The sequence below is a fragment of the Callithrix jacchus genome, chromosome 22, assembly GCF_049354715.1.
Source record: "Callithrix jacchus isolate 240 chromosome 22, calJac240_pri, whole genome shotgun sequence".
NCBI lineage: Eukaryota > Metazoa > Chordata > Mammalia > Primates > Cebidae > Callithrix > Callithrix jacchus.
Genome location: NC_133523.1, coordinates 24,444,944 through 24,470,794, shown reverse-complemented (window position 1 = coordinate 24,470,794; position 25,851 = coordinate 24,444,944). Strand labels below are relative to the sequence as shown.

The 25,851-nt window shown below is 38.5% G+C and overlaps 1 non-coding gene and 1 pseudogene across 1 annotated transcript; both read left to right on the top strand.

Annotated features, from left to right (window-relative positions):
- LOC100386298 (treslin-like) overlaps positions 1-4,210 on the top strand; it is a 61,333-nt pseudogene extending 57,123 nt beyond the window's left edge.
- A 13,074-nt stretch (positions 4,211-17,284) lies between these two features.
- LOC118150412 (U4 spliceosomal RNA) lies at positions 17,285-17,424 on the top strand. Its single transcript, XR_004738510.1, has one exon. It is a non-coding gene; the product is annotated as a U4 spliceosomal RNA (small nuclear RNA).
- The last annotated feature ends 8,427 nt before the right edge of the window (positions 17,425-25,851 follow it).

The window sequence follows — 25,851 nt, the reverse complement described above, 5'->3', positions numbered from 1 at the left end:
CTGCCTGCTGTCTTTCCATAGGTGGGATTGTAACATACCTAGGCCTAGCTCATGGGAATGATGATGACTCTCATATGTAGACCCAACCGATAGAAAAGATTTTGACTCTCATGGCTAGAATTAGGGGAATAGGTAAGGTCCTCTGTTTCCTGCTTGTGGTAATGTCACAGAAGGCGATGACACTCATGCATATCCTATAACATCCTTGGGTGACACAGAGAGTGTCCCAACAGGACCCAACAAGCAGATGAGTTTGGCATCCCATAGGCACACACCCAGCCAACAATTAAAACTGTCACTTTTACACATGGATGGAATCCACTGGTGAGGTCCTGAATCTCACATATGGACATCATCCACAGTTAGCGTTGTGACTGTCATATGTAAATTCAGGAACGTGTGAGATGTTGACTCATTTCTTGACCAAGCTCACAGGTGCAATAATGACTCTTGTACTTTCATTTAGCCAATAGATGAGGTGTTGATTCTTGCAGCTGGGCTTAGGGCATTAAGTATAGTGCAGAGTCTTCTGCTTGTAGAAAGTTCTGAGTAGATTACCACACTCATGCATATAATATAAAGCCCTTAGGTTTCACAGACATTTTCATAACAGAACCCAGAACAAAGATGACATTGTGACTCTTCTATATAAACCCAGCTGACAGGATTATCATTCTCACACACGGAGAGAGCCCACTGATGAGGGTTTGACTCTCACTTGTGGATACAGCTCAGTTTGCATAGTGACTTTTATATGTGGATCTTACCACAGGGGGGATGTCTTATTACTGGACCCAGCTCACAGGCACAGTGATGACCCTCATAACCAGGCCCAGCAAAAAAAGAAATGTTGAATCTTGTAATAGAATGTTTTGCATGTGTGCATGTGTGCGTGTGTGTGTGTGTGTACGTGCATTCCTTTTTAGTTCCTTGAACTTTGAGAAATTGATTGTATGGTATTTTATACAGATGCAAATGTATCAGGTTTTTTTGCAAAGCTATATATATATATATATATTTGTCCTGTTGACTCAAATATTGTCATTAGTGTTATGTAGATAGATTTGTAGGAATCTGAACAGAAATCATATTGTAAATACTACAGCTTAATAACTGTTTATGATACATAAATAAAAACATGAATCATACATACTTAGAAGGTAGTTATTTACAATTGCTTAGAGCTCACCCGGTCAGCCAAGGCCTATCTTCTTCCAAACCATGTGGACATTGCACCTCCTTGTTTACAGTATCTTCTAGGGTGAAATAACCCTTATTGAGAATGGCGAAAATAAGAAAAGCATTTTTGGCAGATAAATGTTACCTGTAAAGAAACAGAACTGTGGGTAAAAAATGCTCAGAGAAGAATAAATAAATCAATTGTACCCTAGTTACTTTTAAACAAATAAGTGCTTCAAGTTCAAAGCAAATTTATTTCCTTAATTAAAAACTGCAAACTTACAATTAAAAATAGATTGGTGAATATATTTCCTTCATTAAAAATTGCATAAAATGCAATTAAAAATAAATTGATGAATAAAATTAAAGGCCTCTGACCACAAAGTTTACAGTGTAGAGTTTGAAAAATAAAGACAATTAGGTAATAAATAATCCCTCATACAGTGCTGGTCACATAAGTTGGTATTACCTTCTGGAAGAGGGCTTGCCAATGCCTACACAAGCTGAAGATAGAAATATATTTTCATTATATTTGTGATTAAATATCTATATAATTGCACTAATTTATCTTTAAAAATGCGCAAGTCTATAGAAGTACTGGAAAATTGGAAAAAATTACCAAAATGTTTATGAACAGTTGAAAAAATACATTGTAATGTATTCATGTGATGTCACATTGTAGACAAATGAATATACAAACCACTCCAAGCAACAGAGATTAATCTCACAACGTTAAACAAAAGAACCTGGCCCAAAATGTGAACTTACTGGGTTAATCTATTTTAAATTCAAAAACAGGCAAATATTATTTATTTTCTAAAAGCCAGGATGTAAGTTTCTCTCGGGGGAACAGTGGTTGAAAAGGAGAATCAAGGAGGGAGATGTCCCACGTTGTTTACACTCTTCTGTCACCGAGTGCAGGGTTCACAGTATATGCATTTTGTAAAAATTTATCAAGCTGTTCTTTTACAATATGTGTGCTTCATAAGTGTGTAAAATTAAAAACTTTTTAAAATATTGTTCTATCTTTCTTTTTAATTTTTCCTCAGTGAGTTTTTGTCGCTTACTTTTCTGGAAAAAGGTAATTTTATCTAAATTTTCAAATTAATTAACAAAATTTTAAAAATTAAATGTTTAAATCTTCAATGTATCTATAAATATTCTTTTTTGCCTTTTATAATGTTTTTATTTTTCTTAATATAACTTTACCTGTATTACTACAATCAAAGAGCAGCAAGAATTTCACTGCCATGTTATTATCTCTAAGTAAAACATGAATCAGAGAGGTTAAGAAACTTGTCCAAAGTTACACAGGTACTCTGAGCCTGCTCTTCTAACCATTTAAGACGTTGGTCTAACTCAGGAAACCTGCATATAATAGTACTTCTAAAGGTACATAAAATTACTATAGCTATGCAAAGCAACATGGAAAATGAGGGAAAAAATATACATGAATAAAAATGCAAGGCATAGATGAAAACTTATGCTACCATATATATACAGGCAAAAACCCCAGGAAACACTAAAATGTGTATTAATCATAGATAAAACTGCATAAAGTAAATGATAACACAAAATTTGGATAATGGTCACTTTTGGGTAGTAGGCTTATAGAAGACTTTAGAGGTATGTACTTTACCAGAGTATGGGGGGAGTTTATGAAACCAGAATGGAAGTTTCCTGAGAGTAGAGATCAATTTATGTTTTCTTTCTTTTCTTCTTTTCTTTTCTTCTCTTTTTGAGACGGAGTCTAGCTCTGTTGCCCAGGTTGGAGTGCAGTGGCACGATCTCATCTGACCAAAACCTCTGCCTCCTGGGTTCAAGTGATTCTCCTTCTTCAGTCTACCAAGTAGCTGGGACTGCAGGCATGTGCCACCACTGCTGGCTAATTTCTGTATTTTTAGTAGAGATGGGGTTTCACTATTTGGCCAGGCTGGCCATGAATTCCTGAACCCGGATGTAATCCGCCCACCTCAGCCTCCAAAAGTGTATGCAACACTGCACCTGGCCAATACTTTTTCTTTATTTTATCTCCCAAGTCTACAAAAAGTATGGCACCACGTGGATGCTCAACACACACTTATCAGTTCAATGAATGAATACAGGTCCTTTGTAAACTGTCAAGCTATGCAAATTAAAAATTTATTATTACCTACTACAATTTAGTTAATAGAATCAAATAAATGGTAATAACGGTTAAGATTCAAGAAGCACTATCGAAAGGTTAATGTTACCCCAGGATTCTTAGGCAAAGTAAAATACAATTTATAGTCTTAATTTGTGACCAGTATAACTACATTTAAATTTTCATGTGAAGATGAAACATAAAATCTTCCATCAGGTGAGCATAACTTGAGAGAAAAAGACATTGAAAAACAGGAAACAAGAGAAAAGAATAAAAACTTGATTTTTGGAGATAGTTTTCTCCTTTTCTGGTGCAGACGGAGGCTGGCTGGGAAGCCTGGGTCTCTCTGTCATCCCCGCAGTGGCATTGGCTGATCTCTGCTCAGGCATGAGGGACAACACCCTGAGCTGGGTCTGAGGCTCTCTGGACCAGCCCTTCATCACTTCCCTGGACTCTTCACAGTTTCTCTGTGTCCCTGCGCCTTCCTGAGTGTCCTTTTGATGGAAGGGGTGGTGGCAGCAGGAAGGTGGTAGAATAAACTGGCCTCCCAGTCTGAGACATCTCTCTCAGGAAATTCTCTGGTTAACGTCCACTTTCTGCACTTGGAGCTGGGACTCGACCCAGGGTTGCCACTAAGGCATCCCCGGGCTGGGCGACACCGGGCATGGGTGCTCCAGCTGCTGCTGAGTTTTGTCCTGTGCTAGGCTGGGCAGCAGCTGAAACCAGCGCAGATAACAAGTACAGGAGACACCCTGCAGAGGGGGAGGAGGTGGTAGCCATGGTTCCTGAAAATTTGGCCCTGCTGACAAATTTCTGACACCAGAAACAGAAGAACCAAGAGAAGCTACCCCAGAGCTTCAGCCAAATGGATGGACTGTTGGAGTGGCTGAGGGTGAAGCTGCCTGAACTTCTCCAAGTTGAGCAGCAAAGGAACCACCAGAGATGGACAAGACAAATGAAAGTCCAAGAAAGTTAGCAGAAACCAAAGGCAGATGCTAAAGCACTGAGAAACGGTTCACACCATGATGAAAACAGAGTCGATGAAAAAGTCTGGGAAATGAATCTTAGCCACAGAAAGCACAGCAGTGACACAGCAAGGTGCTGATGATTCTGGTCCACCTGATTCCATTATCCCCATGACAGTAAATACCATCACGGTCACCACCAAGCAAGCTACAACCACATTAACAAATACAATTTTTTTAAACTAAACTGTCATGGTTAAGTTTACTTTTAAAACCTCTTATAATTTGAAAATGCAGTTGACACTTGCATGGCTTATGAAATTTATGATAGCCTTACATTACATGAAGTGTTAAAGTACAGTATATTTTAAATTGAAAAGAGGAAACTATATATTTGTTATACATATTTAAGGCTCAAGACTCACAAGTAACGCTGTGTATAATTTAAGCTAAACTCACAGTCTGGATTTCCATCTGTGCATACACAGAATGATGTACTGTGTGGAAACATTTCTGCTCTAAAGTGGCAGCCACAGCTTTTGTCTCTCTGGACATATATTGGACATTATTAAATGTAACGTTTAAAAAAATTTTCATTTCGTTTTAGAAAATCTAACGTTGCTATACACAGAAAAACGTCACAAATTACTGTAGAGTTCAGCAAATTATGCATATAATGACACTAGCATCTCTATTTTTGATGTCTACATCTTTTTGTAGAAAAGATTGGTTTCTATAAAAATGTCTTCAGAAACTTAGGCTTATTTTATAAAATGGTAAAATAGTAAAGAAATTGGTGGTTTGGCACACCATATAAATACTGGCATTCAATTAAATCACTGATATTTTAATCAAAATTATTTAGAAAGTAGATTTAAATAATTATTTTTAATGCAGTGACATTCACAAACATTTAAAAAGTCAAATCTTTTAGTAACAGGTTTCACTTAGTTTTTAAATATATAAGATAAAATCTTTGTTAAAAATAAATATTTTAAATCAGTAATTTAGTGAGTTTTCTGTTTGTTTTGAGATGGAGTCTCACTGTCACCAGGCTGGAGTGATCTCCGCTCACTATAACCTCTGCCTCCCAGGTTTAAGTGATTCTCCTGCCTCACCCTCCTGAGAAACAGGGACTACAGGTGCTTGCCACCATGACTGGCTAATTTTTCTATTTTTAGTAGAGATGGGGTTTCACCATAATAGCCACACTAGTCTCAAACTCTTGACCTCATGGTCCACCCATCTCAGCTGCCCAAAGTGCTAAGATTACAGGAGTGAGCCACTGCACTCTGCCAATTTTGTTTCTAAATACCCAGAAGTCCTGTTTTAATCAGATTAAGTTTGGAGAAATTTAACTAATTTTATCTAATTTTCTGTACAATATATAATTGTTTAGTTTAACCTCATATTAATAAATGATGACTCAACAACTTTTTCTTTTTTCAAATCTCAGGCCTATTAAATTGCTGGAGATGTTTTTAATATAAGAATTTTGTCCCAGGCAGGGTGGCTTACACCTATGATCCCAACACTTTTGGAGGCAGAGGCATGCAAATAACTTGAAGTCAGGAGTTTGAGGCCAACCTGGGAGGTGGAGGTTGCAATGAGCCCAGATTGTGCCATTGCACTATTCCAGCATGGGTGACAAGAGTAAAACTCCATCTCAAAAAAAAAAAAGATGAAGCAAATAAAAATTTAACACTTTGATAGAATAAAAATATTATTCTAAAAATTCCTTTTGATCTATTATTATTTACTGATGAGAATGACTGTGATGGAATGACTGCAGCAGTGTGGTCTTAACCAATTCTTTGTTTCATCATTCTTGGGCTACGGTCATAAAACTATGCTTTAAAAAAAAGTTTTAACTCAATAATTTGGCATAATTTTCACAGCCTCATATTTTCAAAAATGGTTTATTCTTAAGAAAATTTGATGAAATCACCTACCACTTTTCACCAGAGTAACAAAGTAATGTACATCACACCTGAAAGTAGTTTTTCAATTATTGTCTCCCTTTATTCTTCCATCTGTTTGGACATTTAGTTTTATCTTTTTCATGTTTATTTTCATCTTTGCTTCTATCTGTACCCAATTTATACCACCCACATATAATAAGTTAAAACATGTGCTGTTTGTTTCACTGATCTGTTAATTTGCTTACAGCAATGACCTTCTACTCCATTCATGTTTGTGCAAAGGACGTGACTTCATTCTTTCATGCTGTAGAAGTGCCTCCTTTTCCTTATCCAACCTAAAATTTCTAAGCACGCTGTTTCATTCTGTCTTTTGCTATTGTGAATTTTGCTACAATAAACATCTGAGTGCAGGTGTCTTCCTGGCAAAATAATTTATTCTTCTTTGGCAGTGATGAGGCTGATGAGTTACATGACAGCTCTATTTTAAGTTCTTTGAGAAATCCCCAAACTGCTTTCCACAGGGGCTAAATTTTATTGCATTCCCATCAACATTTATAATACAACCTATTCCTCCACAATATCAACATGTTATTTTGTGACGTATAACCACAGCCATTCTACCTGGTGTAAAATGGTATTACTTTGTCATTTTGATTTACATCTCTCTAATGATTTGATTTTAAGCATTTCTTGAATATTTATTGGCAATTCTCGTGTTTTTGAGAAGTATCTTTATCATTTTTCTGATTTTTAAAATTAATTTTTGCATAGATTCTATATATTAATCACTTGTATGAAGTTTGGAAATACTTTACAGAGTGTCTGTTTCCTTTGTGGATAATTTATTTGGCTGTGAAGAAGCTCTTTAGTTTAATTGGATGCAGTTTTGATTTTTATTCTGTTCCACTCAGTTTTAACATGTTATTCAGAAATTCATTTCAGAGGCCAGTGTTAGAAGAGTATTTTCTAAGTGTTCTCATAGAAATTTGCAGCTTGAAGACTCACAGATTAGTCAATAATCTATCTTGCCTTACATTTTCTATGTGGAAAGAAAAGGAGTCCACTCTTCTGCATAAGACTAACCAGTTTTCTTAGAAGTACTTATTATAAATATCGCCATTATTATTTTTTGAGATGAAGTATAGCTCTGTCGCACAGGCTGGAGTGCAGTGGCATGATCTCAGCTCACTGCCACCTCTGTCTTTTATGTTCAAGCAATTCTCCTGCCTCAGCCTCCCAAGTAGCTGGGATTACAAGCATGCACCATCATGCTGGGCTAATTTTTGTATTTTTACAAAAGACAGGGTTTCACCATATTTTCCAGGCTGTTCTTGAATTCCTGACATCATTATCTGCTCATCTTGACCTCCCAAAGTGCTGGAATTACAGATGTGAGTCACTACTCCTGGCCTATGAGTAGCATTTCTGTAAACTAACAACTATCTCAAAATAAATTTAAAAAACAATTTCATCTACCATAACTGTAGTAACTATACTTTGAAATACATTTAACTGAACTGCCATTATTAAATATTTGTATTACACAAAATGATCTACAGATATAATGTAACCTCAATAAAAATATCAGTGACATAATTAATAAAAATTCTTAAAAACAGGCCAGGCATGGTGGCTCCTATCTGTAATCCCAGCACATTGGGAGGCAGAGGTGGGCAGATCACAGGGTCAAGAGATCGAGACCATTTTGGCCAACATGGTGAAACCCCATCTCTACTAAATATGCCACAATTAGCTGGACCTAGAGCTAAGCATTTGACCATGTGTATACACTTCACAATGTTGTTTTATAAAAAAATACACATTTATTTTTCAAGTTAGAGAATATACTTTTAAAACCTTATGAAAAGATGACAATATTTAAAATCATGTCTATGTCTTTATCATAAACTTGGCTGAAGTGTATAAAAATAATCTTTGTGCTGTTTCTGTCACTTATCAGTCATAACCATAGAAACTTTGATGCTTGACAGCAAGTTTCAAACCCAACACAGTGCATCAGAGGAGCCAATGTACTTTAGTCCTTTATTTAAAGCTTGGAGCACTTGGGGTTTCTGATGCTAATGGTAATGGAAATTAAGACACTAAAAAGGCAAGTGTTATGGTCTCATGACTGACCACTCCGTAAACACAGTGAACTCATTTACATGAACAATAACAAAAAACATTTTAATCTAAAAGCTGCCATGATTTTCAAAAGTTTTCCAGAGAAAATAATTGCGGTTACACTTAGGTGTCTAAAAATAAAACTGTAGACTAACTTTCATCCACTAAAATAAAATTTGTAAAACGAGATAAATTCCTCAACATTGAAATACCAATATGAAAAAGGAAATACTATTCCAAATACATAGAAGTTATTTTATTGTTTTGCAACCTTTAACATTCACATGTAAAAAGAGAAGATTCTGCCTGGAAATGCAAGTTCTGCTATACCATAAGAAATTAAATTTAACCTAGGCGAGGAGGCTCACACCTGTAATCCCAGCACTTTGGAAGGTCGAGTTGGGAGGATAACTTAAGGTCAGGAGTTCAAGACCAACCTTGCCAACAGAGTGAAATTCCATCTCTAGAAAAAAAAATGTAAAAAGTAGCCAGGCATGATGGAGGGTGCCTGTAATTCCAACTACTCAGGAGGCTGATGTGGAAGAATACTTGGAACCTGGTGTTGCGCTAGACAGCAGCATGGGCTATTCGCAAGTCATATCTGGAAGTCGCTCTGATTCAATGACTCTGTGTTCTTTTGCTCTTTTATTGTATCAGCATACATAACAAACTTACGTACTCATCTTTGGGTCAGTCGAGTTCAGTCGGTAACAAGGAAGATCTGTTTCATAAGCGCCCTGTCCTTGCTCATGTTTACTGTTTCTTGGGCGCCGGGAGTTGGCCAGACTCCCATCCCACAAGATATTGTTCTGTTCCGCCAAGAGCTATTAGAGTTCCAGAAAATTTCACGGACAGTACATGGACCCAGAGATCCTTTCCTGTCTACTTCCTTACCTCAAACGCCCTTTACAAGTAAGCTTTTTTTTTTTATTATTTTACATCATTCGAACACATTTTATTCTTAGGTTACGGACTACTCACAGGGATGAAACTCTTCACATAGTAGTCACATCACATGCTAAATTGTATGTAAGGGTAGTCTTTAATGCTAACCTACATATGTAACACTGATACCCATTTTACATTGGTACCCTTTCTTTTTTTTTTTTAATTTTTTATTGGATTATAGGTTTTGGGGTACATGAGCAGAGCATGCAAGACAGTTGCGTAGGTACACACAAGGCAGTGTGCTTTGCTTTCCTTTTCCCCTTCACCCACAATTGGTATTTCTCCCCAGGCCATCCCTCCCCACCTCCCCCTCCCACTGGCCTTCCCCTTTTCCCCCCAATAGACCCCAGTGTTTAGTACTCCCCTTTCTATGTTCATGTGTTCTCATTTTTCATCACCCACCTATGAGTGAGAATATGCGGTGTTTCATTTTCTGTTCTTGTGTCAGTTTGCTGAGGATGATGTTCTCCAGATTCATCCATGTCCCTATAAACGACACAAACTCATCATTTCTGATTGCTGCATAATATTCCATGGTGTATATGTGCCACAGTTTTTCAATCCAGTCTATTATCAATGGGCATTTGGGTTGATTCCAGGTCTTTGCTATTGTAAACAGTGCTGCAATGAACATTCGTGTACATGTGTCCTTATAGTAGAACGATTTATAGTCTTTTGGATATATACCCAGTAATGGGATTGCTGGGTCAAATGGAATTTCTATTTCTAAGGCCTTGAGGAATCGCCACACTGTCTTCCACAATGATTGAACTAATTTACACTCCAACCAACAGTGTAAAAGTGTTCCTTTTTCTCCACATCCTCTCCAGCATCTGTTGTCTCCAGATTTTTTAATGATCGCCATTCTAACTGGCGTGAGATGGTATCTCAATGTGGTTTTGATTTGCATCTCTCTGATGACCAGTGACGATGAGCATTTTTTCATATGATTGTTGGCCTCATATATGTCTTCTTTCGTAAAGTGTCTTTTCATATCCTTTGCCCACTTTTGAATGGGCTTGTTTGTTTTATTCCTGTAAATCTGTTTGAGTTCTTTGTAAATTCTGGATATCAGCCCTTTGTCAGACGGGTAGACTGCGAAAATTTTTTCCCATTCTGTTGGTTGCCGATCCACTCTAGTGACTGTTTCTTTTGCTGTGCAGAAGCTGTGGAGTTTGATTAGGTCCCATTTGTCTATTTTGGCTTTTGTTGCCAATGCTTTTGGTGTTTTGTTCATGAAGTCCTTGCCTACTCCTATGTCCTGGATAGTTTTGCCTAGATTTCCTTCTAGGGTTTTTATGGTGCCAGGTCTTATGTTTAAGTCTTTAATCCATCTGGAGTTAATTTTAGTGTAAGGTGTCAGGGAGGGGTCCAGTTTCTGCTTTCTGCACATGGCTAGCCAGTTTTCCCAACACCATTTGTTAAACATGGAATCCTTTCCCCATTGCTTGTTTTTGTCAGGTTTATCAAAGATTGTATGGTTGTAGATATGTTGTGTTGCCTCCGGTGCCTCTGTTTTGTTCCATTGGTCTGTATCTCTGTTTTGGTACCAGTACCATGCTGTTTTGATTACTGTAGCCTTGTAGTATAGTTTGAAATCCGGTAGTGTGATGCCCCACAGTGTGTTCTTTTTGCTTAGAATTGACTTGGCTATGAGGGCTCTCTTTTGGTCCCATATGAAGCTCATGGTGGTTTTTTCCAGTTCTGTGAAGAAAGTCAATGGTAGCTTGATGGGGATAGCGTTGATTCTGTAAATTACTTTGGGCAGTATAGCCATTTTCACGATATTAATTCTTCCTAACCATGAACATGGAATGTTTCTCCATCTGTTTGTGTCCTCTCTGATTTCGTTGAGCAGTGGTTTGTATTTCTCCTTGAAGAGGTCCCTTATGTTCCTTGTGAGTTGTATTCCAAGGTATTTTATTCTTTTTGTAGCAATTGTGAATGGCAGTTCGTTCTTGATTTGGCTTTCTTTAATTCTGTTATTGGTGTAGACGAATGCTTGTGATTTTTGCACATTGATTTTATATCCTGAGACTTTGCTGAAGTTGCTTATCAGTTTCAGGAGTTATTGGGCTGAGGTGATGGGGTCTTCTAGGTATACTATCATGTCGTCTGCAAATAGAGACAATTTGGCTTCCACGTTTCCTATTTGAATACCCTTTATTCTTTTTCTTGCCTGATTGCTCTGGCTAGAACTTCCAGTACTATATTGAATAGGAGTGGTGAAAGAGGGCATCCTTGTCTAGTGCCAGATTTCAAAGGGAATGCTTCCAGTTTTTGCCCATTCAGTATGATATTGGCTGTTGGTTTGTCATAAATAGCTTTTATTACTTTGAGATAAGTTCCATCGATACCGAGTTTATTGAGGGTTTTTAGCATAAAGGGCTGCTGAATTTTGTCAAATGCCTTCTCTGCATCGATTGAGATAATCATGTGGTTTTTGTTTTTGGTTCTGCTTATGTGGTGAATTATGTTTATAGACTTGCGTATGTTGAACCAGCCTTGCATCCCCGGGATGAATCCTACTTGATCATGATGAATAAGTTTCTTGATTTGCTGTTGCAATCGGCTTGTCAATATTTTATTGAATATTTTTGCATCTATGTTCATCATAAATATTGGCCTGAAGTTTTCTTTTCTTGTTGGGTCTCTGCCGGGTTTTGATATCAGGATGATGTTGGTCTCGTAAAATGATTTGGGAAGAATTCCCTCTTTTTGGATTGTTTGAAATAGTTTTAGAAAGAATGGTACCAGCTTCTCTTTGTGTGTCTGATAGAATTCGGCTGTGAACCCGTCTGGACCTGGGCTTTTTTTGAGTGGTAGGCTCTTAATTGCTGCCTCGCCTTCTGACCTTGTTATTGGTCTATTCATAGTTTCAGCTTCCTCCTGGTTTAGGCTTGGGAGGACACAGGAGTCCAGGAATTTATCCATCTCTTCCAGGTTTACTAGTTTGTGTGCATAGAGTTGTTTATAATATTCTCTGATGATGGTTTGAATTTCTGTGGAGTCTGTGGTGATTTCCCCTTTATCATTTTCTATTGCATCTATTTGGTTGTTCTCTCTTTTCTTTTTAATCAATCTGGCTAGTGGTCTGTCAATTTTGTTGATCTTTTTAAAAAACCAGCTCTTGGATTTATTGATTTTTTGGAGGGTTTTTCGTGTCTCAGTCTCCTTCAGTTCAGCTCTGATCTTAGTTATTTCTTGTCTTCTGCTGGGTTTTGAGTTTTTTTGATCTTGCTCCTCTAGCTCTTTCAATTTTGACGATAGGGTGTCAATTTTGGATCTCTCCATTCTCCTCATATGGGCACTTATTGCTATATACTTTCCTCTAGAGACTGCTTTAAATGTGTCCCAGAGGTTCTGGCATGTTGTGTCTTCGTTCTCATTGGTTTTGAAGAACTTCTTTATTTCTGTCTTCATTTCATTGTTTACCCAGTCAACATTCAAGAGCCAGTTGTTCAGTTTCCATGAAGCTGTGCGGTTCTGGGTTGGTTTCTGTATTCTGAGTTCTAACTTGATTGCACTATGGTCTGAGAGGCTGTTTGTTATGATTTCAGTTGTTTTGCATTTGTTGAGCAGTGCTTTACTTTCAATTATGTGGTCAATTTTAGAGTAGGTGTGATGTGGGGCTGAGAATAATGTGTATTCTGTGGATTTAGGGTGGGGAGTTCTGTAAATGTCTATCAGGTTTGCTTGCTCCAGGTCTGAATTCAAGCTCTGGATATCCTTGTTGATTTTCTGTCTGGTTGATCCGTCTAATATTGACAGTAAATTATTAACGTCTCCCACTATTATTGTGTGGGAGTCTAAGTCTCTTTGTAAGTTATTAAGAACTTGCCTTATGTATCTGGGTGCTCCTGCATTGGATCCATATATGTTCAGGATTGTTAACTCTTCTTGTTGTATCGATCTTTTTACCATTATGTAAAGGCCCTCTTTGTCTTTTTTGATCTTTGTTGCTTTAAAGTCTATTTTATCAAAGATGAGAATTGCAACTCCTGCTTTTTTTTTGCTCTCCATTTGCTTGGTAAATCTTCCTCCATCCCTTTATTTTTAGCCTTTGTGTATCCTTGCATGTGAGATGGGTTTCCTGGATAGAGCATACTGATGGGTTTTGGATTTTTATCCAATTTGCCAGTCTGTGTCTTTTGATTGGTGCATTTAGTCCATTTACATTTAGGGTTAATATTGTTATGTGTGAATTTGATACTGCCATTTTCATGCCAAGTGGCTGTTTTGCCCGTTAGTTGTTGTAGATTCTTTATTATGTTGATGCTCTTTAGCATTTAGTGTGATTTTGGAATGGCTGGTACTGGTTGTTCCTTTCTATGTGTAGTGCCTCTTTCAGGAGCTCTTGTAAAGCAGGCCTGGTGGTGACAAAATCTCTGAGTACTTGTTTGTTCGCACAGGATTTTATTTTTCCTTCACTTCTGAAGCTCAGTTTGGCTGGATATGAAATTCTGGTTTGAAAGCTCTTTTCTTTAAGAATGTTGAATATTGTCCCCCACTCTCTTCTGGCTTGTAGTGTTTCTGCCGAGAGATCTGCTGTGAGTCTGATGGGTTTCCCTTTGTGGGTGACCCGACCTTTCTCTCTGGCTGCCCTTAGTATTTTCTCCTTTATTTCAACCTTGTTGAATCTGACGATTATGTGCCTTGGGGTTGCTCTTCTTGCGGAATATTTTTGTGGTGTTCTCTGTATTTCCTGCAGTTGAGTGTTGGCCTGTCTTGCTAGGTGGGGGAAATTTTCCTGTATGATGTCCTGAAGAGTATTTTCCAGCTTGGATTCATTCTCTTCATCCCCTTCTGGTACACCTATCAAACATAGGTTAGGTCTTTTCACATAGTCCTACATTTCTTGGAGACTTTGTTCATTCCTTTTTTCGCTTTTTTCTCTAATCTTGGTTTCTTATTTTATTTCATTCAGTTGATATTCGACTTCAGATATTCTTTCTTCTGCTTCGTCAATTCGGCTATTGAAACTTGTGCATGCTTCGCGAAGTTCTTGTATTGTGTTTTTCAGCTCCTTTTATTCATTCATATTCCTCTCTAAGTTATCCATTCTGGTTATCATTTCCCCATATCTTTTTTCACGTTCCTTAGTTTTTTTGCATTGATTTAATACATGTTCTTTTAGCTCACAAAAGTTTCTCATTATCCACCTTCTGAAGTCTAATTCCGTCATTTCATCACAGGCATTCTTTGTCCAGCTTTGTTCCCTTGCTGGTGAGGAGTTTTCGTCCTTTCTCGGAGGCGAGTTGTTCTGGTTTTGGGTGTTTCCTTTTTTTTTGCGGTGGTTTCTTCCCATCTTTGTGGATTTATCTGCTTGTCATCTGCGTAGTTGCTGACTTTTCGATTGGGTCTCTGAGTGGACACCCAGATTGTTGATGAAGAAGTATTTCTTTTACTTGGTTTTCCTTCTACCAGTCTAGCCCCTTCACTGTGCGACTGCTGAGGTCCACTCCAGGCCCTGCTTGTCTGGGGTGCACCTCTAGCAGCTGTGGCACAGTGAGGGATGCTACCACTTTCTTTTTCTGCTACCTTTGTCCCAGGATGATGCTTGCCAAATGTCAGTCTTTCGGATTTAGAGGAGTCAGGGAGCTGCTTGAGGAGACAGTCTGTACTTTATAGGCGCTCAATTGTTTAGCTGTGATCTCTGTTGTTCATTCACGGCTGTTAGGCTGCTATGTTTGATTCTGCTGCAACAGAGCTCATTAAAAAAACCCTTTTTTCTCAAATGCTCTGTGTTGGGGGTTCAGGCTTTATTTTTGGATTTCCGCTGAGGTGTTCTGCCCAGCTAGGAGGCAGACTAGCCACTGTTTGCCTGCTGAGGCTCCACCCTGCTGTTGTGAGGTTCTCCCTGATGCTGCTGGCTCTGCTGTTCTGCTGTGGTCTCTGCCACGCCCTGCGGCGGAGTCTCTTCCTTGTAGCAGGTTGCCTCGGCAACGGCAGGCTGCATCAGCAGTGGGCGTGTATCTCAGTAGCTACAGGTTGCCTTGGCAATGGCTGGTTGCGTCGGCAGTGGGCGTGTATCTCAGTTGGGGCTGGTTGCCTCAATAATGGTGGACGCCCCTTCCCCACAGAGCGTCTCGGACCGTCCGCCCGGGGATCGTTTAAAATCGCGGTTTTGTTCATCCCACTGGGCTACCCCGAACGCTCTGTCCCTGCAATCCCCCTGGCTGGCCTCCTGTCCAAGTCTCGTTCAGTCTCAAGTCCAGCCCTCTCAAGTCTCAGGCCGCCGGTTCAACAGGGCACCCAGAGAAGTGCACCCTGTGGGGAGCGCTGGGGTGGCCAGCTGCCGCCACCCCAGCTGCTGGCCTCGCCAGGCGAGGCACTGCCTGGTGTCCCGTGTCTCCTCTATACTTGGGAGTTTCCCCGTTCCGTGGGCAACAAAGATTAGTCTGAAAATGCAGCTCCGACTCACCCCTCTGTGGACTCAATGAGAGCTCCAATCCTGGGTTGTTCTCACAGCGCCATCTTCCAGTCTGTCCCAAAAGTAAGCTTTTTTACAAAACAGGACTTCTATATTATAATCTTACACCTGGGTGAAGTAGGTTGCACTGATCCCAGATTGTGCCACTTGCACTCCAGCCTGGGTGACAGAGCAAAAGTTCATCTACGAAAAAATAATAACTATTATGGTTCACTTACCATTAACTCTCTTAAAACTTTAATTTCTGTGATATATTTTCTAGCAAATTTTTTATTTGTCTCACTTTGGGTAAAAATGTAGTGAGCCTTTCTCTATACAAGCAATGAAGCACCATGCTAACTGATTTACCCCTCTCATCTGTGGAGAGTGTATGCTCTTATCTTAAATTATCTGAAAGTTATATTTATAAGCACACTCTCTGCTTGAAACCAGTTCTTCAGGGCATTAGAAAACACCAAAATTCTGATCAAAACCCTCAAAATGCCATGTGAAATGATATAGCATGAAGAAAACAGTGAAAAAACTGTAGCCATTAATTAACACAGAAAAAGAAGAAGAGCTATGATGTATCCACGGCAGGAATACACATAAAATGACAAACAAAAGTTAAGATAATTAAGAAATATATACAGCTGAATTTCTTTTTAAATTCAACAAAATTCACCTTTGCAGCCTGGAAAAAATGTTCTCTCCACATGAAGAATCAAATCTTATGTTTAACTTCAATGTTTTCTACATCAAACGTGAAGTTACAAACTAAATTAAAAGACAAATTTATGCCTTATAATGGAGCATCAGTTACACAGCAAGCACTGCTACATTTATTGTCAAAACATTCTCATGGCTTCTGAAGCTTCCTTAGTACTTACCTAAACAAATTGACCCAATCAATAAATACATTTACTCATGTCTATTATAAAAAGTGAAATAAATTATAACTTAGAAAAAGTAGGCTTATATAGGGTTCTCCAAATAAAAGAACAAAATTGAATGTTCCAACTAAATCAAATTTAATACACTAATTTTGGAATTACAGCTAAAACTATTTTGTGTGTATAACTAATTTTTTTCTTTCTTTTCTGACAAATAATCTTCCTCTGTCACCCAGCCTAGATGGCAGTGGTGCAATCTTGGCTCACTGCAAACTCCATCTCCTGGGTTAAAGCTATTCTCTTACCTCACCCTACTGAATAGCTGAAATTACAGGTATGTACCACCACACCTCACTTATTTCTGTATTTTCAGTAGAGATGGGGTTTCACCGTTTTGGCCAGGCTGATCTCAAAATTCTGACCTTAGTTGATATGTCTACCTTGGCCTCCCAAAGTGCTGGGATTACAGGTATGAGCCACTGTGTCTTGCCCATGACTAAATTTCACTAAAATCATTTTTATAATCACAGAGCAGCTCACAAACTTGGTACTTTGTCAACTGCAAAACAAAATATATATAATAAACAAGAAAGTCATGAGTCTAACATAAGTATCAGGCAAGTAAAAAAAGATAATTTGTATGAGAAGATTCTGAACCATAAGCCACAATATATTACAGTAATAAATTCAATGCAAACTAGAAAGCATAGATTTGCAGCTTTGTGCTGTGGCAGTATCATAGTCAATGAGGTTTATCCAAGGCATGAGTAATGGAATTGAAAACTTTCCCCAATACCCCACTAGGACGAGGTGAAATTTAGCCAGCACTGGCAATTTTTGGGAGTCTCTACTGGGACTGAATTGTATATATACATAAAAAAGAAAGAAAGAAAGAAAAAGAAAGTAAAGATTTGCATTCAGAATTTTTGAGTATTTTTGTATTCTAAAAAATCAGACATCTGGCTGGGTTTGGTGACTCACACCTGTAATCCCAGCACTTTGGGAGGCAAAGGTCGGTGGACCCACTTGAGGTCAGGAGTTCAAGACTAGCCTGATCAATATGGTAAAACACCATCTGTACAAAAAATACAGAAATTAGCTAGGCGTGGTGGCCTACACCGGTAGTCTCAGCTGCTGGAGAGCCTGAGAATGGAGAATTGTTTGAATCTGGGAGGTGGAAGTTGTAGCCAGCTGACATCATGCCACTGCCTCCAGCCTGGGCAACAGAGCAAGACTCTGTCTCAAAAAAATAATAAAATGAAAGAAAAAAGAAAAAAAAGAAAAACAGAAAATTAGACACCTTATTAAAATTATTTGTTTTCTTTCAATATTGATATTTGATTCTGAAAATACAAACTCATCCTCAAACACAATTAATTCATAATTTGTTCACACCTACAGTTTATATTTAGACTAATAGATGTATATGTTTAACTCTATGCAAATCAAAACTAGAAGTCAGTATGTTTGCAAGCATACAGGCAATGTATTCAAAGAAAAATATATAATAAATTTTGAAAGCTATTTATTCAGGACTCAGATATGTGTAAATTTTATTTATAATTGTATATAACTTTTACTATTACAAAAATGATTCAGTAGAAGTAAACTGTAGAAATAAATTGGTTTAATGCAAATAAGTTCTAGAGGTGATGAGTATCTCATTTAACCAAATGTGATTAATATATATTGTATATCTTTATCAGAATATGTATATATAACATAAATATTATGTACTCACAAAAATTAACAGAAATAAATTTAAAGGTAAAAGAGAAAAAACTATTACCCATGGAAACAATATTCTTACCTTATTTGAAGTATTAAGCCATTGGCAAAAAAATTAGAGATGTTAGCCCATCATCTTGCCATCTTATACCAACACACTTGAGTAATGGGGACAAGGTTAAAGTAAGTGTAATAAGACTTAATTTAATGCACAATATTTGACATGTGAAATGTTGAAGACATTAAATTCATACATAATCTGAAATTTTTAAAATGTGCTACATTTTGTTTCATGAAAGTACAATTAGTAAAATTATATGCTACCAATTGTTTTTAATTATTTTTAAATGGAATCTCAGTCTGTCACCCAGTCTGGAGTGCAGTGGCACAATCTCGGCTCACTGCAACTTCCACTTCCTGGGTTCTAGCAATTCTTCTTCCTCAGCCTCCTGAGTACCTGGGACTACAGGTATGCTACAACACACCTAGCTAATTTTTGTGTTTTTAGTAGAGACGGAGTTTCACCATATTGGCCAGGCTGGTCTCAAACTCCACACATAGTGATTCCCCCACATCAGGCTTCCAAAGTACTGCAATTATCAATGTGAGCCACTGTACCTGCCCAATTTAATTTTAACTAAAACTAAAAATATTTGTCTCTTTATGCAATGCACAAGAATACTACTCTAAACGCTTACCTCATACATCACTCAATACTGTAAGTTAACCACAAACAATTTTTTTTTAATGAGGGCAAACAATTCCTTTTATTTTATTTTATTTTTTTAAATTTTTTATTGGATTATAGGTTTTGGGGTACATGAGCAGAGCATGCAAGACAGTTGCGTAGGTACACACATGGCAGTGTGCTTTGCTTTTCTTCTCCCCTTCACCCACATTTGGCATTTCTCCCCAGGCTATCCCTCCCCACCTCCCCCTCCCACTGGCCCTCCCCTTTTCCCCCAAATGGACCCCAGTGTTTAGTACTCCCCTTTCTATGTTCATGTGTTCTCATTTTTCATCACCCACCTATGAGTGAGAATATGCGGTGTTTCATTTTCTGTTCTTGTGTCAGTTTGCTGAGGATGATGTTCTCCAGATTCATCCATGTCCCTACAAACGACACAAACTCATCATTTCTGATTGCTGCATAATATTCCATGGTGTATATGTGCCACATTTTTTCAATCCAGTCTATTATCAATGGGCATTTGGGTTGATTCCAGGTCTTTGCTATTGTAAACAGTGCTGCAATGAACATTCGTGTACATGTGTCCTTATAGTAGAACGATTTATAGTCTTTTGGATATATACCCAGTAATGGGATTGCTGGGTCAAATGGAATTTCTATTTCTAAGGCCTTGAGGAATCGCCACACTGTCTTCCACAATGATTGAACTAATTTACACTCCCACCAACAGTGTAAAACTGTTCCTTTTTCTCCACATCCTCTCCAGCATCTGTTGTCTCCAGATTTTTTAATGATCGCCATTCTAACTGGCGTGAGATGGTATTTCGATGTGGTTTTGATTTGCATCTCTCTGATGACCAGTGACGATGAGCATTTTTTCATATGATTGTTGGCCTCATATATGTCTTCTTTCGTAAAGTATCTGTTCATGTCCTTTGCCCACTTTTGAATGGGCTTGTTGTTTTCTTCCTGTAAATCTGTTTGAGTTCTTTGTAAATTCTGGATATCAGCCCTTTGTCAGATGGGTAGACTGCGAAAATTTTTTCCCATTCTGTTGGTTGCCGATCCACTCTAGTGACTGTTTCTTTTGCCGTGCAGAAGCTGTGGAGTTTCATTAGGTCCCATTTGTCTATTTTAGCTTTTGTTGCCAATGCTTTTGGTGTTTTGTTCATGAAGTCCTTGCCTACTCCTATGTCCTGGATAGTTTTGCCTAGATTTCCTTCTAGGGTTTTTATGGTGCCAGGACTTATGTTTAAGTCTTTAATCCATCTGGAGTTAATTTTAGTGTAAGGTGTCAAGAAGGGGTCCAGTTTCTGCTTTCTGCACATGGCTAGCCAGTTTTCCCAACACCATTTGTTAAACATGGAATCCTTTCTCCATTGCTTGTGTTTGTCAGGTTTATCAAACATTGTATAGTTGTATGTATGTTGTGTTGCCTCCGGTGCCTCTGTTTTGTTCCATTGGTCTATATCTCTGTTTTGGTACCAGTACCATGCTGTTTTGATTACTGTAGCCTTGTAGTATAGTTTGAAATCCGGTAGTGTGATGCCCCCCGCTGTGTTCTTTTTGCTTAGAATTGACTTGGCTATGCGGGCTCTCTTTTGGTTCCATATGAAGTTCATGGTGGTTTTTTCCAGTTCTGTGAAGAAAGTCAATGGTAGCTTGATGGGGATAGCGTTGATTCTGTAAATTACTTTGGGCAGTATAGCCATTTTCTTTATTAATTCTTCCTAACCATGAACATGGAATGTTTCTCCATCTGTTTGTGTCCTCTCTGATTTCGTTGAGCAGTGGTTTGTAGTTCTCCTTGAAGAGGTCTCTTACGTTCCTTGTGAGTTGTATTCCAAGGTATTTTATTCTTTTTGTAGCAATTGCGAATGGCAGTTCGCTCTTGCTTTGGCTTTCTTTAAGTCTGTTATTGGTGTAGAAGAATGCTTGTGATTTTTGCACATTGATTTTATATCCTGAGACTTTGCTGAAGTTGCTTATCAGTTTCAGGAGTTTTTGGGCTGAGGCATTGGGGTCTTCTAGGTATACTATCATGTCGTCTGCAAATAGAGACAATTTGGCTTCCACGTTTCCTATTTGAATATACTTTATTTCTTTTTCTTGCCTGATTGCTATGGCTAGAACTTCCAGTACTATATTGAATAGGAGTGGTGAGAGAGGGCATCCTTGTCTAGTGCCAGATTTCAAAGGGAATGCTTCCAGTTTTTGCCCATTCAGTATGATATTGGCTGTTGGTTTGTCATAAATAGCTTTTATTACTTTGAGATACGTTCCATCGATACCGAGTTTATTGAGGGTTTTTAGCATAAAGGGCTGTTGAATTTTGTCAAATGCCTTCTCTGCGTCAATTGAGATAATCATGTGGGTTTTGTTTTTGGTTCTGTTTATGTGGTGAATTACATTGATAGACTTGCGTATGTTGAACCAGCCTTGCATCCCTGGGATGAATCCTACTTGATCATGATGAATAAGTTTTTTGATTTGCTGTTGCAATCGGCTTGCCAATATTTTATTGAAGATTTTTGCATCTATGTTCATCATGGATATTGGCCTGAAGTTTTCTTTTCTCGTTGGGTCTCTGCCGGGTTTTGATATCAGGATGATATTGGTCTCATAAAATGATTTGGGAAGGATTCCCTCTTTTTGGATTGTTTGAAATAGTTTTAGAAGGAATGGTACCAGCTCCTCCTTGTGTGTCTGGTAGAATTCGGCTGTGAACCCGTCTGGACCTGGGCTTTTTTTGTGTGGTAGGCTCTTAATTGCTGCCTCAACTTCAGACCTTGTTATTGGTCTATTCATAGTTTCAGCTTCCTCCTGGTTTAGGCTTGGGAGGACACAGGAGTCCAGGAATTTATCCATTTCTTCCAGGTTTACTAGTTTATGCGCATAGAGTTGTCTGTAATATTCTCTGATGATGGTTTGAATTTCTGTGGAATCTGTGGTGATTTCCCCTTTATCATTTTTTATTGCATCTATTTGGTTGTTCTCTCTTTTATTTTTAATCAATCTGGCTAGTGGTCTGTCTATTCTGTTGATCTTTTCAAAAAACCAGCTCTTGGATTTATTGATTTTTTGAAGGGTTTTTCGTGTCTCAATCTCCTTCAGCTCAGCTCTGATCTTAGTTATTTCTTGTCTTCTGCTGGGTTTTGAGTTTTTTTGATCTTGCTCCTCTAGCTCTTTCAATTTTGACGATAGGGTGTCAATTTTGGATCTCTCCATTCTTCTCATATGGGCACTTATTGCTATATACTTTCCTCTAGAGACTGCTTTAAATGTGTCCCAGAGGTTCTGGCACGTTATGTCTTCGTTCTCAGTGGTTTCGAAGAACTTCTTTATTTCTGCCTTCATTTCGTTGTTTACCCAGTCAACATTCAAGAGCCAGTTGTTCAGTTTCCATGAAGCTGTGCGGTTCTGGGTTGGTTTCTGAATTCTGAGTTCTAACTTGATTGCACTATGGTCTGAGAGGCTGTTTGTTATGATGTCAGTTGTTTTGCATTTGTTGAGCAGTGCTTTACTTCCAATTATGTGGTCAATTTTAGAGTAGGTGTGATGTGGTGCTGAGAAGAATGTGTATTCTGTGGATTTGGGGTGGAGAGTTCTGTAAATGTCTATCAGGTTTGCTTGCTCCAGGTCTGAGTTCAAGCCCTGGATATCCTTGTTGATTTTCTGTCTTGTTGATCTGTCTAGTATTGACAGTGGAGTGTTAAAGTCTCCCACTATTATTGTGTGGGAGGCTAACTCCTTTTGTAAGTCATTAAGAACTTGCCTTATGTATCTGGGTGCTCCTGCATTTGGTCCATATATGTTTAGGATCGTTAGCTCTTCTTGTTTTATTGATCCTTTTAGCATTATGTAATGGCCTTCTTTGTCTCTTTTGATCTTTGTTGCTTTAAAGTGTATTTTATCAGAGATGAGAATTGCAACTCCTGCTTTTTTTTGCTTTCCATTAGCTTTTTTGTACTTTATATGGGCTTAATTGCTGAGCTGTGAGCTCTGTTGTTCATTCAGGGCTGTTAGGCTGCTATGTTTGATTCTACTGCAACAGAGCTCATAAAAAACCCTTTTTTTTTCCTCAAATGCTCTGTGTTGAGGGGTTTGGGCTTTATTTTTGGATGTTCAATGAGGTGTCCTGCCCAGCTAGAAGGCAGACTAGCCACTGTTTGGCTGCTGAGGCTCCGCCTTGCTGTTGTGTGATTCGCCCTGTTCCTGAAGGCTCTGCTGTGCTCTCTGCCACGCCCTGCTGCGGAGTCTTTTCGTTGTAGCTTGTTGCCTCAGCAATGGCAGGCTGCGTCAGCAGTGGGCGTGTATCTCAGTAGGGACGGGTTGCCTCGGCAACGGCTGGCTGCGTCAGCAGTGGGCATGTATCTCAGTTGGGGCGGGTTGCCTCGGCAACGGCTGGTTGCGTCAGCAGTGGGTGTGTATCTCAGTTGGGGCGGGGGACCTCCGTAGTGGTGGACGCCCCTCCCCCACAGAGCATCTCGGACCATCTGCTCGGGATAGTTTGAAATCGCGGTTTTGTTCTTCCCACTGGGTATCCCAAACGATCTGATCCTGCCATCCCCTGGGCTGGCCTACTGTCCATGTCTCGTTCAGTCTTAAGTCCAGCCCTCTCAAGTCTCAGGTTGCCGGTTCAACAGGGCACCCAGAGAAGCGCGCCCTGTGGGGATTGCTGGGTAGGGCCGGCCGCTGCCGCCCCAGCTACCGGCTTTGCCAGGCAGACGTACTGCCTGGCGTCCCATGTCTTTTTTATACTTGGGAGTTTCCCCGTTCTGTGGGCAACAACGATCAGTCTGGAAATGCAGCTCGGACTCACCGTTTGCGGATTCAACGCGAGCTCCAATACTGGGTTGTTCTCACAGCACCATCTTGAGTCCTCCCCCCAAGAATTTTTTACTTAGATTTTCATCATGCATCTTACATTTTAATATCCTTAATCTTTCATAAAAGATGTCATAAAAACAATTTCTCATATCTTTCATATAACAATTGGTCACATGTTTTTATGTATAAATAGTAATAATGAAACAGGATGAGCCTGGCATAGTGACTAATACCTGTAATCCCAGCATGTTGGAAGGCTGAGCTGGGTGGATCACTTGAGGTCACAAATTTCAGAGCAGCCTGGCCAACATGTCAACATTCCATCTCTAAAAAAATAAAACATAGCTCTGCGTGATGTTATGTACCTGTACTCCTAGCTACTTGGGAGGCTGAGGCAATAGAACCACTTAAACTCTGGAGTTTGAGGTTGCAGTGAGCTGAGATCACACCACTGCACCACAGCCAGTGTGACAGAGTTGCAAAATACTAAAAAATAATTATTGTTTTAGCATGAAGTAATTTGAGAGTTAATTACATCTTTACTAGTATGAAGTAGAGAGTTAGTTACAACGTTATTTACTTAAAAAAACTGTAATCTTGCCAAAGTATGCTTGTAATTATGTCTCCAAAAAAATTCCTACTGTTTTAAAGTTGCATACAAATAATTTTCCTACCAACTTTAGTTTTAGATTATATTGTAGACACAGAGCACTGCTTTAGTGAAAAGTCTGAAGTGTCAGTGCCTTATACGTTTCTTATTCTGATTATTTCAAGACTTCATTTTGCATTAAAAATTTTTTTCCTATTTACTGTGTCTGCAAAAAATATTTTTTAGTATGAACACTCTGAAGTTTCTGCAGCTATTAATGTCTTTCTTTCCCAAATGTATTACATTTGCAGAATTCTCTGATACTGAACACAGTTTGAGCAATTGCTTCAGAGTTTGCCTCTAACACAAAATAAGCACAACAAGGTCTGTTACAAGTAAAATTACTACAACTCTCTATATTTTTAATGTCTGCATTTGAAATAAATGCTCCCCAGCACTTTAAAGGTTTATATTTTCTGAAGAATCTTTTGAGACATTTGCATTTTTAATGCTTTTATTAAGTATAAGCTCTTTCTTGTACAGTAAGATCATGAGCATATATTTACCATTTTTTTACTTTCATTAAATTTGTACATTTGTTCTCAAATATTTTTCTGTGCAATAAGGTGTGAGCATTATTTAAAAGTTTTGTGACATTGTTTATACTTGTAGAAGTTTTCTCCACTATGAAGTACCTTACCTACAATCAATTGTGATAATCACTTAAAGGCTTTCTCACATTATTAACATTTTTATAACTTCTCACCAGCACAATTTCTTTGATGTGTAGAAATGTTTGAAGTGTTGTCACAAGCATTGTCAGAACTTTCGGGTTTCTAGAGTTTCTCTGCAGTATGAATCATATAATGTCTGTTAAGAATTGAGGACTTGTTAAAGGTGTTGCCACATTCAACACACTTTTAGGGTTTCACTTCATAATGAATTATTACCTTAGGTCTAGTAATATTTCAGGACTGGCTAAAGGCTATGCCATATTCTTCACACCGTAGAGTTTCTCTCCAGTACAAATTCTCTTATGTGGAGTAAGTTTTCAAGATTCGTCAAAAGCTTATCCACATTTTTCACATTTGTAGGGTTTCTCTACAGTATGAATTCTCTTATGTTTAGTGAGCATTGAGGATTGGTTAAAAGCTTTGCCACATTCCTCACATTGGTAGGGTTTCTCTCCAGTATGAATTTTCTTATGCCTAGTAAGGTCTGTGGAGAACCAAAAAGATTTACCACATTCTTCACATTTGTAGTGTTTCTCTCCAGAACAATTTATCTTATGTCTAGAATGGCTCGAGTACCAGCTAAAAGTTTTGGCACACTCCTCACATTTGTAGGGTTTGTCTACGGTATGATTTCTCTTATTATAAGTAAGGCTTGAGGAGTGGACAAAAGCTTTGCCACACTCCTCACATTTGTAGTGTTTGTCTCTGGTA